Consider the following 12,516-nt stretch of genomic DNA (forward strand, 5'->3'; position numbering starts at 1 on the left):
CTAAAATGCGGTGGCCGCGGGTAAACCGCCACCGTGTCATTCTCTAATTGAGACATCTAGTTTTTACCTCCATTGAAAGTAATGGAAGTAAAACCCGGATCCCTCAATCCATCCTCCTTTTTCTGGAGCCATATGGTAACCCTAAATAAGCACTGAATGGAAAAGAGCCTTAAATGGTTTCTCATAATTGTGATCAAACAAGGAAACAGAACATTTATAACTGCAACACCAATATTACAGCAAGCTAACGCGTAAATGAAAGATACATTTCAGAAAGCAAAAAGTCTGTCACAGAGTGAGTCTCTTCTCTGGCCAGCTGTTCCTAATGAATCCTTTAATCAGAAACCAATCAAATTATTGCCAGTGCCATAGACTCCATGATACTAAATCTGAGCTATGTGGTTCTTCTGGAGCCTTTTATAAACGAGTCCCTATGGCAACAGCTCTTTCCTTCAGGGAACAGAAATTTGTCTGCACAGCCTCTGTACCAGTTGTCCAGGTATTAGGTTCATTCTTCTGGCCTCAGGGAAAGCACTTTGCTAACCTTTTCCTGTGACCTCTTTCAGAGAACCGTCCGCCTTCGTTTCCGTCACTATTAGTTCACCTAAGCTCCTAAGAATCAAAAACAAAATATTGCAAGTATTATGCTACTTACAGTGGTGTAATAAGGGGGGAGGAGGGCAGTCCACCCCAGGCGCCGGCACCCATTCTCCTCTCCATCCCCCCCCCCCACTATTGGGCGTGCGTACCTCTTCCCATCCCCCATACTTCTTTAATGTTCTCAGCATGATCAGCAATCCCAACCTGCTGCTTGTGCCAGTGTTGGCTCTTTCTCTGACCTGGACCTGCACCTTAGGAAGTGACATCAGAGGAAGAGCCAATGCTGGCGCAAGCAGCAGGTTGGGATTGCTGCTCATGCCAGGAACATTAAAAAGGTACATAAGAACATAAGAATAGCCTTACTGGGTCAGACCAATGGTCCATCAAGCTCAGTAGTCCATTCTCACGGTGGCCAATCCAGGTCCCTAGTACCTGGCCAAAACCCAAGGAGTAGCAACATTCCATGCTGCTGATCCAGGGCAAGCAGTGGCTTCCTCCGTGTCTTTCTCAATAACAGACTATGGACTTTTCCTCCAGGAACTTGTCCAAACCTTTCTTAAAACCAGCTACGCTATCAGCTCTTACCACATCTTCTGGCAACGCATTCTGGAGCTTAACTATTCTCTGAGTGAAAAAAATATTTCCTCCTATTGGTTTTAGAAGTATTTCCCTGTAACTTCATCGAATGTCCCCTATTCTTCGTAATTTTCGATGGAGTGAAAAATCAATCCACTTGTACCCGTTTTTTTTCCACTCAGGATTTTGTAGACTTCAATCATATCTCCCCCTCAGCCGCCTCTTTTCCAAGCTGAAGAACCCTAACCTTTTTAGTCTTTCCTCATACGAGAGGAGTTCCATCCCCTTTACCATCTTGGTTGCTCTTCTTGAACCTTTTCTAGCGCTACTATATCTTTCTTGAGATAAGGAGATTAGAATTGAACACAATACTCCAGATGAGGTTGCACCATGGAGCGATACAGGGGCATTATAATATTCTTGGTCTTGTTTAACCATCCCTTTTTAAAATAATTCCTAGCATCCTGTTTGCTTTTTTGGCCGCCGCCTACCCCGGGCGCCTCTTCCCCTCACTATGCCACTGGCTGCTTAAAAGGCATTTTAAATTTAGGGATAGTTCTAGAAGTGGGTGCTTCCATCTAGGCATCCCAAAGCCACACAGTAGAAGCATATTCTATAACAAAACCAAAGCACGTAGATTCCACTTTAGAATAGTAGTGCAGCGTATCGCAAACTGTGTGTCATGGCACAGTAGTGTGCCACAGTGAGATTTCTGGTGTGCCGCAAGAGGTACGTCATGTAGATGAGTCAGCCGGCGCCTCTGCTCCTCGTAGGTGCCTCTCCTTCTCTCCGTACCTCCCCACCAGCATAGTCATTTCAGGGTTAACAAGCTCAGGGCCCCATCTGGAGGGCCTCATGCATGGACGTCGATGTGATGATGTCACACATGCGTGTGACATCATCACGTTGACATCTGCGCATGTGCGGAGACCCTCCACCTGCGGCCCCAAGTATAGTGTGCCGCAGCTTGGAAAAGTTTGCGAAAAACTGGCATTGTATAATATGTAGGCACTAGTCTTTAAGCCCATTACATTAATGGGTGCTAGAATACTGTTCACCCTCTATGTTGCCCCTTCCATTCACTGCCCTCTGTTCTCTTTCCATCTCTCTCTCTCTGTCCCATATGGCCTCTCTCCATCTCCTCCTTCCTTTTGCCTTGGTCTGGCATACCTTCCTCCTTCCCTCCAAGCCATTCTCTCCCCCTCTGCTCCCTTTCCTCATTTAACTACTTCATTGGTCAGCAGCAGCATTCACAATTCATTGCTGTTGCTGGCTTCAGGTCTTTCTCTCTGGCCGGTCCTGTGCTCATGAAAACAGGAAGTAGGCAGGACCGGCCAGAGAGGAAGGCCTGAAGCCAGCAACAGCAGCGAATTGTAAACGCTGCTGCTGCCTGAAGCACCCGAGGCAGACGCTTCTCTCCCCTCCCAGCCCAACCCCCGCTGACTCTGCGACCCTCCTAGCAAGACTTTAATATCAAACCTCCCTCCTGCGTTGGCACTCGCTGCACGTTAAACAGGCTGCTTCGGCTTTCTTCTGCCGTTGAGGCTCTCTGTTGCGTCATTGATGATGTAATCAGTGACGCGGCAAAGGGACTCAACTGCAGGAGAAAGCCCGAAGCAGCCTGTTTAACGTGCAGAGAGTGCCAACGCTGGAGGGATGTTTGTACCGGTGCAGAAGCGATATGTCTCTCCTCCTCCAGTACCTGTGCAGCACTTTGCTGCAGCGCATCCTCCCATGGGGGGGGGGGTTTGCACAGTGGGAGCGGGTGGAGCGGCGATCTCCAGTTGGGGGGGGAGGGGGGTGAGAGCGGCGATCTCCAGTTGGGGGGGGGGGGGGTGAGAGCGGCGATCTCCAGTTGGGGGGGAGGGGGGTGAGAGCGGCGATCTCCAGTTGGGGGGGGAGGGGGGTGAGAGCGGCGATCTCCAGTTGGGGGGGGGAGTTTGCACAGTGGGAGCGGGTGTGAGCGGCGATCTCCAGTTGGGGGGGAAGGGGGGGGAGAGCGGCGATCTCCAGTTGGGGGGGAGGGGGGTGAGAGCGGCGATCTCCAGTTGGGGGGGTTTGCACAGTGGGAGCGGGTGGGAGCGGCGATCTCCAGTTGGGGGGGGGAGAGCGGCGATCTCCAGTTGGGGGGGGGTTTGCACAGCGGCTTAGAACTTAAAAAATAACTTCGGCCACAACATTACCTTGGGGTCTGCTGAACTTAAAAATTAATTCTTTGTGAACATTAGTTTGGGTTCCGCGAGTGTGTAGAACCCTGGTGTCCGATCGGGTCCTGTTTGGTCTGCCACTGCCTGGAGGAATTGAAGAGCGTATAGGGCGGAAGCGGGAGGCGGGGCCTCAGCACCGGCCGGGCGGCTCGTGCCGCCGGCCCCGAGGAGCTCGAGGCCGGTGCCGGACATGGGGCCCCCAGGAGCTCGAGGCCGGCGGCGGGCATGGCTGGCTTGGCATGGTGGAGGAGGAACAGAGTGCGGTGACGTAAAACCCGCGCATGCGCAATCGTGTTTCCGCGACGGGATCAGGGAACACGATTTTTTTAGTGCGCATGCGCGTCCTACCATTTTTTTATATTAGATAAGAATGTAAGGATACATAGTATCTATACATTAGTATCTATATTGGGTCAGACTGATGGTCCATCTAGCCCAGTATCTTTTGTACAACTCTCTCATAAATACATACTATGTAAGTTAAGGAGTGAAGGGTAAAGAGTCTGTGGGTACAGTCAAAGTGGTTTACATATATTATGTGGAGAATAGCTCTTAGGCAGAATGCTGGCATATACGAGGTGGTTTGAAAGGTTTGGTAAAAAAAAAAAAAAAGCAACGTAGTCTTTATCAAGGGTTATACACCTAGTCCAGCAAGTTTTCCATTTTTTCATATCATAGGAAAAATAGCTTATGGAAAAACTGGAAACTCACTGGACTAAGTCTATAACTCTCTATGGAGATTACGTTGTTTAGCTTGCTGTTTTGGGATCTTGCCAGGTACCTGTAACCTGGATTGGTCACTGTGACCTGATTGGCCCAAGATTATTGGGCTTGACGGACCTTCAGTCTGTCCCAGTATAGCAATGCTTATGTTCTTACTATATGTTCATATGAGCTCTTAATTAACGGAACAGTTCAGTTGAAGACTTCATGAATGTTTCAAAGCTGAAGAAGGGCACTTTTGAACACAAATTATGAATGAACTAAGAAAAACCCATTATACTAATGTATTTTCAAAGGCCACACTAAATGTTTGAAACTATGTAAGTGGTTCCATTTTTTTCTGGACTTGATCAAGGGACTGTGACATCCTGAGCCAACCATTGCACTGGCATCTCCCACCCCTGCCCACTTTCTGGTACCTCTCCTTTTACTCTCTTCTCTCCCCCTACCCTTGCTAGTGACCAGTATCTCCTCCTCTCAATTCTCCCTCCTCCTCACCCCACTGATGCTAAAGGGTATTAAAATCCCAGTTCAGCATCTCTCCTTCTCTCTTTCCTCCCTCATATCCTGTTGATACTGAACTGCAAACAGATATGAACTAATGTGATTATAACACGCACCTTCTAACACTTCTCAGTGCTCAGAGAACCGTTTTTAGCTTATGAGACTGCTGGGTGAAGCAAAATTTTAGCCCACTACTGATACGGGCTAAAATTTTGCTTCACCCTGCAGTCTCATAAGCTAAAAACGGTTCTCTGAGCACTGAGAAATGTTAGAAGGTGCATGTTATAATCACATGTGTGCACATTAGTTCATATCTGTTTGTAGTTTAGTGCACTTGGGGCAATCAATTATTCCTGAATATATATTTGGATACTGAACTACAGGCAGAGGGATAGAGGGAAGAGAATAGGGAGGAAGAAATTCTAAACCAGGATTTTGGCTCCCTTTATCACTGGTGCTCTGGGCCAGTGCCTTACCTGTGTCATAGATTGAGCCGGCCCTATGTGTTTTTCTGGACACCGTGTAGTGCTCACCCAGGTTGGGACCCGAAACATGGCATGGGTGACACCATTGGAGGTCATGACCCACAGTTTGGGAAGTACTAATTTATGCAAAACTCATGCATGCAAATGCAAGCATCAAGTTTATAGAACTACCCTTTTAAGTAGGCAGTACTTTAGGTTTTTATCACAGCCACTGTCAACCTTTCAATTTAAAAGGAATCTTGTGCACTTTGCTTCAGAATAACCTTTGGAATGAGCTTGCGTGGACATGTTAACTAAAATGCTGATGAACAATAACAAGAAAACTGCTATTATTGATCATCATTTATCAATCTATATGGAAGCCAACTCTGCTGTCCTCAGCAGTCTCATCAAAAGAAAGAGTGGGGAAGGGACACTAATCTAAACTAATCTAATCTTCATTTTATATACCGAATCTACTCCTTAAAAAAATGAAACAGAAACAAGTAAAAACTGTGGGATAAAAACAGAAATTGGTTAGATTAGATGGATGGAAAAAGTTAGAAAAAAGAATGTTGAATTGCATAAAATTACTTGTACGACAGCTAAAATCAAATGAACTATTGTGAAAACAACCAATTTTTTAAACTTTTTCGAAATTGAAATAACTGATCTACCAGTTTTAGAGAATCTGGAAGTCTATTCCAAATTCTCACCAATTTAAAAGTAAAAGATTTACTAAGCTTCCCAGTGCATTTAATACCTTTCAGAGAAGGAAATGCTAATTTGTGAATTGTTGTAATTCTTGAATATCAGGATCTAAAGAAATTCCCACTAAGGGGAATCAAAGAGTCCAATATTCCATAAAGGAGTTTGAAAATCACACATGCCCACAATCAACTAACTTTGAGAATCAACAATTTATTTAAAAATATATAACACATATAGCATATACATTAAATTGACACATGTCAACCGATGGATCAAACACTGGCTGGCAGGCAGGAAACAGAGGGTTGGAGTAAAGGGCCATTACTCAGACTGGCAATGGGTCACGAGTGGAGTTCCACAGGGGTTGGTGCTGGGACCGCTCCTGTTCAATATATTTATCAACGACCTGGAGATGGGGACAAAATGTGAGGTTATTAAATTTGCTGATGACACCAAACTCTGCAGCAGGGTTAGAAACACGGAAGACTGCGAAGAGACCTAATGAGACTGGAAGAGTGGGCAAAAAAGTGGCAGATGAGTTTTAACATAGAGAAATGCAAGGTCATGCATGTAGGGAAAAAGAACCCAATGTTCAGCTACAAAATGGGAGGATCACTGCTAGGGGTGAGCAACCTTGAAAGAGACCTGGGGGTGATGGTGGACACAACATTGAAAGCATCATCACAATGTGCGACAGCCTCAAAGAAAGCGAACAGAATGTTGAGTATCATTAAAAAGGGTATCACGACCAGGACGAAGGAAGTCATCATGCCACTATATCGTGCAATGGTGCACCCACATCTGGAGTACTGTGTCCAGTACTGGTCGCCGTACCTCAAGAAGGACATGGCAGTACTTGAGGGGGTCCAGAGGAGAGCAACTAAACTGGTAAATGGTATGGAAAACTTTTCATACGCTGACAGGTTGAAAATGCTGGGGCTGTTCTCCCTGGAAAAGCGGAGACTTAGAGGAGACATGATAGAAACCTTCAAAATCCTGAGGGGCATAGAGAAGGTGGATAGGGACAGATTCTTCAGACTGTGGGGAACCCAAGTACAAGGGGTCACTCGGAGAAATTGAGAGGGGACAGGTTTAGAACAAATGCGAGGAAGTTCTTTTTTACCCAGAGGGTGGTGGACACATGGAACGCGCTTCCGGAGGTTGTGATAGGCCAGAGCACACTACAGGGTTTCAAGGACGGTTTAGATAGGTTCCTAAAGGATGAGGGGATTGAGGGTTACAGATAGATGTAGAGGTAGGTTACAGAAATGGTCAGGAACCACTTCACAGGTCACAGACCTGATGGGCCGCCGCGGGAGCGGACCGCTGGGCGCGATGGACCTCTGGTCTGACCCAATGGTGGCAACTTCTTATGTTCTTATGTAGCATATATAAAAGGTATGTATAGCAAGGCCTAAGAAAGTCTTTGAATTCTCTGTTTCCTGGACCCCTTAGCAGTCTACCAGAGAGAGTTTAGGACATGCTGATAGGATCTCCTGAGAGTTTTTCTTGTGTTGCAAGGATTCTTGATTCCCTGGCACCTGCCCAGGACAGCATCATACACTGAACCAGTCAGCTCAATGGAGTCAGCTTCAGTTTAATAAACCATAACCACAATAAACTTAAAAGGTCAATATTGAGCCGGCAGTGGTCAATTTTTTTTAATGAACACTAAAACTAACATCCACTTATTAATTTACAGCCGGATATTCAGTGTTGAGCTATACATGGATACCAGCACTGAATGTCTGGGTCAGTAGCAGTACCTGGAAGTTACGAGGATATACAGTGCCATAACCACATGGCTAACTGGGCAAAGATAGGACTGCTGTTTGCGTAACACTGGTTAGCTATGTGGGCACTGGAACTGAATTTTTCACATGTCTGCATAACTCCCAGCTCCACCCAAACTCTGCCCTGGAAAAAAACCATAAACAATTTCAACAGGTTGAAAACCAGCACATACGTGTTTATCTGTACCAGTTTAGAAATATAAACATATATTTTCCTGACTTTGTCACAGTATCCCTTGCCATTTTGATGTTATTTTTGAGAGGGAGAAGGACAAAAAACACTGGGGGATTAAGGGGACAACTTTCCCTAATCCCCTCCAATAGATTGCTGCTTAATAGGAGCAGTGTGCCAAAACCTCAAAGTGTTTGGTAACAGGTATAAATCCTGATATCAACCTGTTAAGACATTGACATTTATACTCCTGAAATGGAGAATAAACATGTATCAACTAACCATGCCTAGTCCCACCCATAACATGCTCAGGCCATGCCCCCTTTCATTTGCATGCACTTGGGTTTTTGACATGCACATTCTGGCTTTGTAAAATGGGAACTTGGAAGTTTATGCAAGATAAACATTTAAGTACCAGTTTATGTGCATCTCAAATGTGAATAGCCCTTCCAAAATGAGCACCATAATGTACTTCATTTTCACTTTGTATGAGCATTTGATGAAGTGTTTGGCAACCTCAGCGTTTTTGAAGTGACACTGGCAGTATCTGATGACGCTGGTCTGGGCAACACTTCTGTCCCTCAGAGGTCCCTAGGGGACGGGGCCTTGCTGTTTTCTGGAGCAATAACCCTCTATAGTAGATTAAAGGAAGGGATATTTTTTAAAATTTTATTTATTTATATACTACTTATATCCTACGTGGTTTTACATTCAGGTAGTTTATCATATTTCCCTATCTGTCCCAGCAGGCTCAAACTCTATCTAGTATACATGGGGAAATAGGGTGGGGTGGGGGGGATTAAGTGACTTGCCCGGGATCACAAGGAGCAGTGAGGGATTTGAACCCACAACCTCAGGGTGCTGATGCTGTAGCTCTAACTATTGCACCACACTATCAAACCTAGGATGGAGAACAGAGGCATAGGCTGTGAGTGGGTCATCAAGGTCATGGCGGCACCAATATTTTTCCCTACACAGCTTCATCAACTAGAGAGCTTGGGGAGGGGGAGGGTTGCCTATTGAATATCAAATTACTTACAAGATTGTTGTTGACTTTTAAAACTAAGATCGCAGGTCAGCCAGATTTTATTAACAGGCTCCTGATCTTTCATTCTTCTCAACATTCCCTCCGATCCGCTAACCAAAATTTACTTTCTATCCCTTAACAGGCACATCAATACTATGAGAACCAGCATCTTTTCTGTCATAGCCCCCTTGCTTTGGAATGCGGCTCCAAGCCACTTAAGAGAAATCACGGTCCTCGATAAGTTTAAATCCAGTTTAAAAACATTTCTCTTTAAAGATGCGTTTGAATCATAATTGTCCTTTTAAGGATTTTATAAGTCTACAGTAATCCAGCATTTTTGATTAAGCTCATTGTTTCACCCTCCTTATGTTTTTGACCTTTCTTTGATCTTTTCTATACAAATATTGTAGTTCCTCCCCATCTTCTTTCGTTCCAGTTGGTCACTGTCTGTTGGTATGCTATCTTTCGCTTTTGGTGTTGTTTTGTTGTCCCCTTTTTTTTTTAATTTTAATACAGCTCCCCCTCCTGATTCATGGTTTCCCCACTCGTGAATTTGGTCATTCGTGATTTTTTTGCCCCTTGTTTTTAATTCAGAAACACTGCCCCGGACATCCCCCAGACCTTACCTGGTGGTCTAGTGGTGACGCAGGGCAGGAGAGGTCTTCCTACGCTTCTGCCCCATGCAGAGCCGTCATCAAAATGACTGCCATGAGTTCCCGTTATAGACTACAATGGGAACTCACGGCAGCCATTTTGATGCTGGCTCTGCACGGGGCAGGAGTGTAGGAAGATAGCTCCTGCCCCGTGTCACCGCTAGACCACCAGGTAAGGTCGGGGACGCAGGAGGGAGGCACGAGGGAGGCAGGGGTGGGTCAGAGCAGGCCCAAAAAATTATTCACGATTTTCCCTATTTGCGGGCTGGCTCTGCCTAACCCCCGTGAATATTGAGGGTCTGCTGTAATTATTAACTGTGTAAAACCACTTTGATTTCTGTTAAAGCGGTCTATCAAATTTAAATAAACATGAAACATTAATAAACATGAAGGGTGCTACCCCTGGGCAGAGAAACAAGGGCAGGGGACAAAGGGAGGGGAGTCAGGACCCAAATGGAAGTCAAGAGGTGCAAGAAGAAGAAAAGAGAGAAGTTAAGAGACAGATGGTCAGAGGACCAGGGATGGGGAATGGTGAAGGGCAGGGGAAAATATATCCCGAGTAGAGGAAGGCTGAGGGAGAAAGGAGTAAGGATGGAAGTATAGGAAGAGAAGCTGGCTGTTGGGTATAGGGAGATGAAGAAAGAACCCATGGATGAGAGTGAGAGAAAGGACCATGGATATAAGTGGGAATCCAGAAACTGGCACAAACCAGGCACTGTTATCCTAATAATACATGTGTGTGTGTGTGTGTGTGTGGGGGGGGGGTTATAATGACTGAGGCACCACATATCCGAGAACATATTACAGTCAAACCATGGTTTAAGAGTATAATTCGTTCCAAAAACATGCTTATAATCCAAAACATTCATATATCAAAGCAAATTTCCCCATAAGAAATAATGGAAACTCAGACGATTCGTTCCGCAACCCAAAAACTTTAATACAAAATACTATACGTACTTGTATTGCAAGACCTCGCTTATTTGGAACAGTCACTACATTCCTGCAGCGTCAGAGAGAGAAGAATCATCGGCTCAGTTGTGATGTGTGTATACTCTATGTACTTGTATTGCTTGTATATCAAGTTAAAATTTAATAAAATGTTTTGCTTGTCTTGCAAACCAAGTTACTTGCAATCCAAAGTTTTACTGTATTTCCAGTGCATCAGACACAGGGTTTCTGAGCTTTAAAATAATTGCTAATGCCAACATCTTAACTTCTACAAAGAAAGAAAAATACAAATATTTTGGCAACTTTACAAAACTGTGCTCTGCAGTGCTTCTGTGCCCTCAAGCACAATAGCATCGCAACACAGCAGATTATGGTGTTCTGTTGGGCTTGTCTACCTGGAGCATGGGTTGCTGGGTTTAAATGTCTTGTTTTGCTCATTTCTGTTTGGAGTTGGGCAGTAGGTTCAGGTGGCGTCAGAAGCCACCGTGTCTTCTGGGTGGATTATTCATTCTGGTGTTCCATAAGATCTGCCCTGGCAGATAGATGCTTTATTCAACATCTCTTTCCAGCCACCAGCACTTGAGTTGAGATCTTTGGGAGTTCAATTCTGTATTTATGCGAATGACATGCAGCTAATTATCTCTGGTGAGTCAACTGCTGATATTTCAGCATGTCTAAATGAGTAGGTGAAGAATGTCGGTGCTTGGATGGCTGCAAAAAGTTGGCCACCTTTTCTGATGGATCAGAAGGTTATATACAATGAGGTGATGTTGACTCTGCTGCATCTGCTGTGGTCCAGAATCCTGGGGTAAGATTAGATGCACAGTGGACGTTCTAGCCCCAAATAATGATTGCGTAGATTGGATTGACTGCCTTGATCCATTTCAATTTGGATTTAGACAAGTTCATAGTGTGGAATTGCTTCTGATTTCTGTGTTGGATACTTTACGGGAGGAATTGGATAAGAATACGAGATATTGCCTAGTGTCACTTGATATTTCAGGGCTTTTGACACTGTCTATCTGGACATATTGTTATTGAAGTTGGAATGATTGGGCAAAGTCGAGGAGGATTTGCAATAGTACGCATCGTATCTTAGGGGCAGATCCTTTAGAGTACGAAGTGAGACCGACGTTTCTGGAGTGGATTTAAAATTATTTCCCTGTAACTTCATTGAGTGTCCCCTAGGGCTTCTTTTACGAAGGTGCGCAAGGGGCTTAACGTGCGGAATAGCGCACGCTAAATCGCTGCATGCGCTAGCCTCTACCGCCTCCTTTTGAGCAGGTGGTAGAACGCACTATAGCGTGCGCTAATCCGGTGCATGCTAGCTAGCGCACCTTCGTAAAAGGAGCCCATAGTCTTTGTAATTGTTGATAAGAGTAAAAAATTGATTCACTTTTACCCGTTGTACACCGCTCAGGATTTTGTAGACTTCACTCCTATCTCCCCTCAGCCATCTCTTTTCCAAGCTGAAGAACCCAAACCTCCTTAGTCTTTCCACATAGGAGATGAGTTCCTTCCCCTTTAGCATCTTTACAGTCTATGGACCAGAAATATCAAAGAAGAGACAAGTTAATCTAATCATGTATTTTTTAATGGGTATAACTTATGGGCAGACTGGATAGACTGTTCAGATCTTTATCTGCCGTCATTTACTATGGGGTCCTTTTACTAAAGCACACTAGCCGATTTAGCGCGTGCTAAATATTAAGTTTCAAGTTCAAGTTTAATCACATTTGATGAATCGCTTATTACAATATCTAAGCGATGTACAATTTAAAAACCATCAGAAGTTGGTATTACATAAAATTTAAATAAGTCAGACATTAGACAGACGATTTTTAGACAGACATGAATGAGTAGGGAGAAAGGGGAAAGTTACAATTTTGTTGTTTGTTAGAAATTACATAGAAGGGAAAAGACAATAGGAATTAAAGGGGTAAGGTAAAAAAATTTTTTAATTATTGTAAAATGTAAAAATTTTGAGTATATCGTGTCGTGAATCAAATTTAAGTATATCGTATCATGTATCAAATGCATCTTGAAATAGATATGTTTTTAAAATTTTCTTAAAAGAGACTAGATCTTTTTCGCTTTTAATAAAATTAGGAAGGGAGTTCCACAATGTAGGAGCC

Source organism: Geotrypetes seraphini, chromosome 7, assembly GCF_902459505.1.
Source record: "Geotrypetes seraphini chromosome 7, aGeoSer1.1, whole genome shotgun sequence".
Classification (NCBI taxonomy): Eukaryota; Metazoa; Chordata; class Amphibia; order Gymnophiona; family Dermophiidae; genus Geotrypetes; species Geotrypetes seraphini.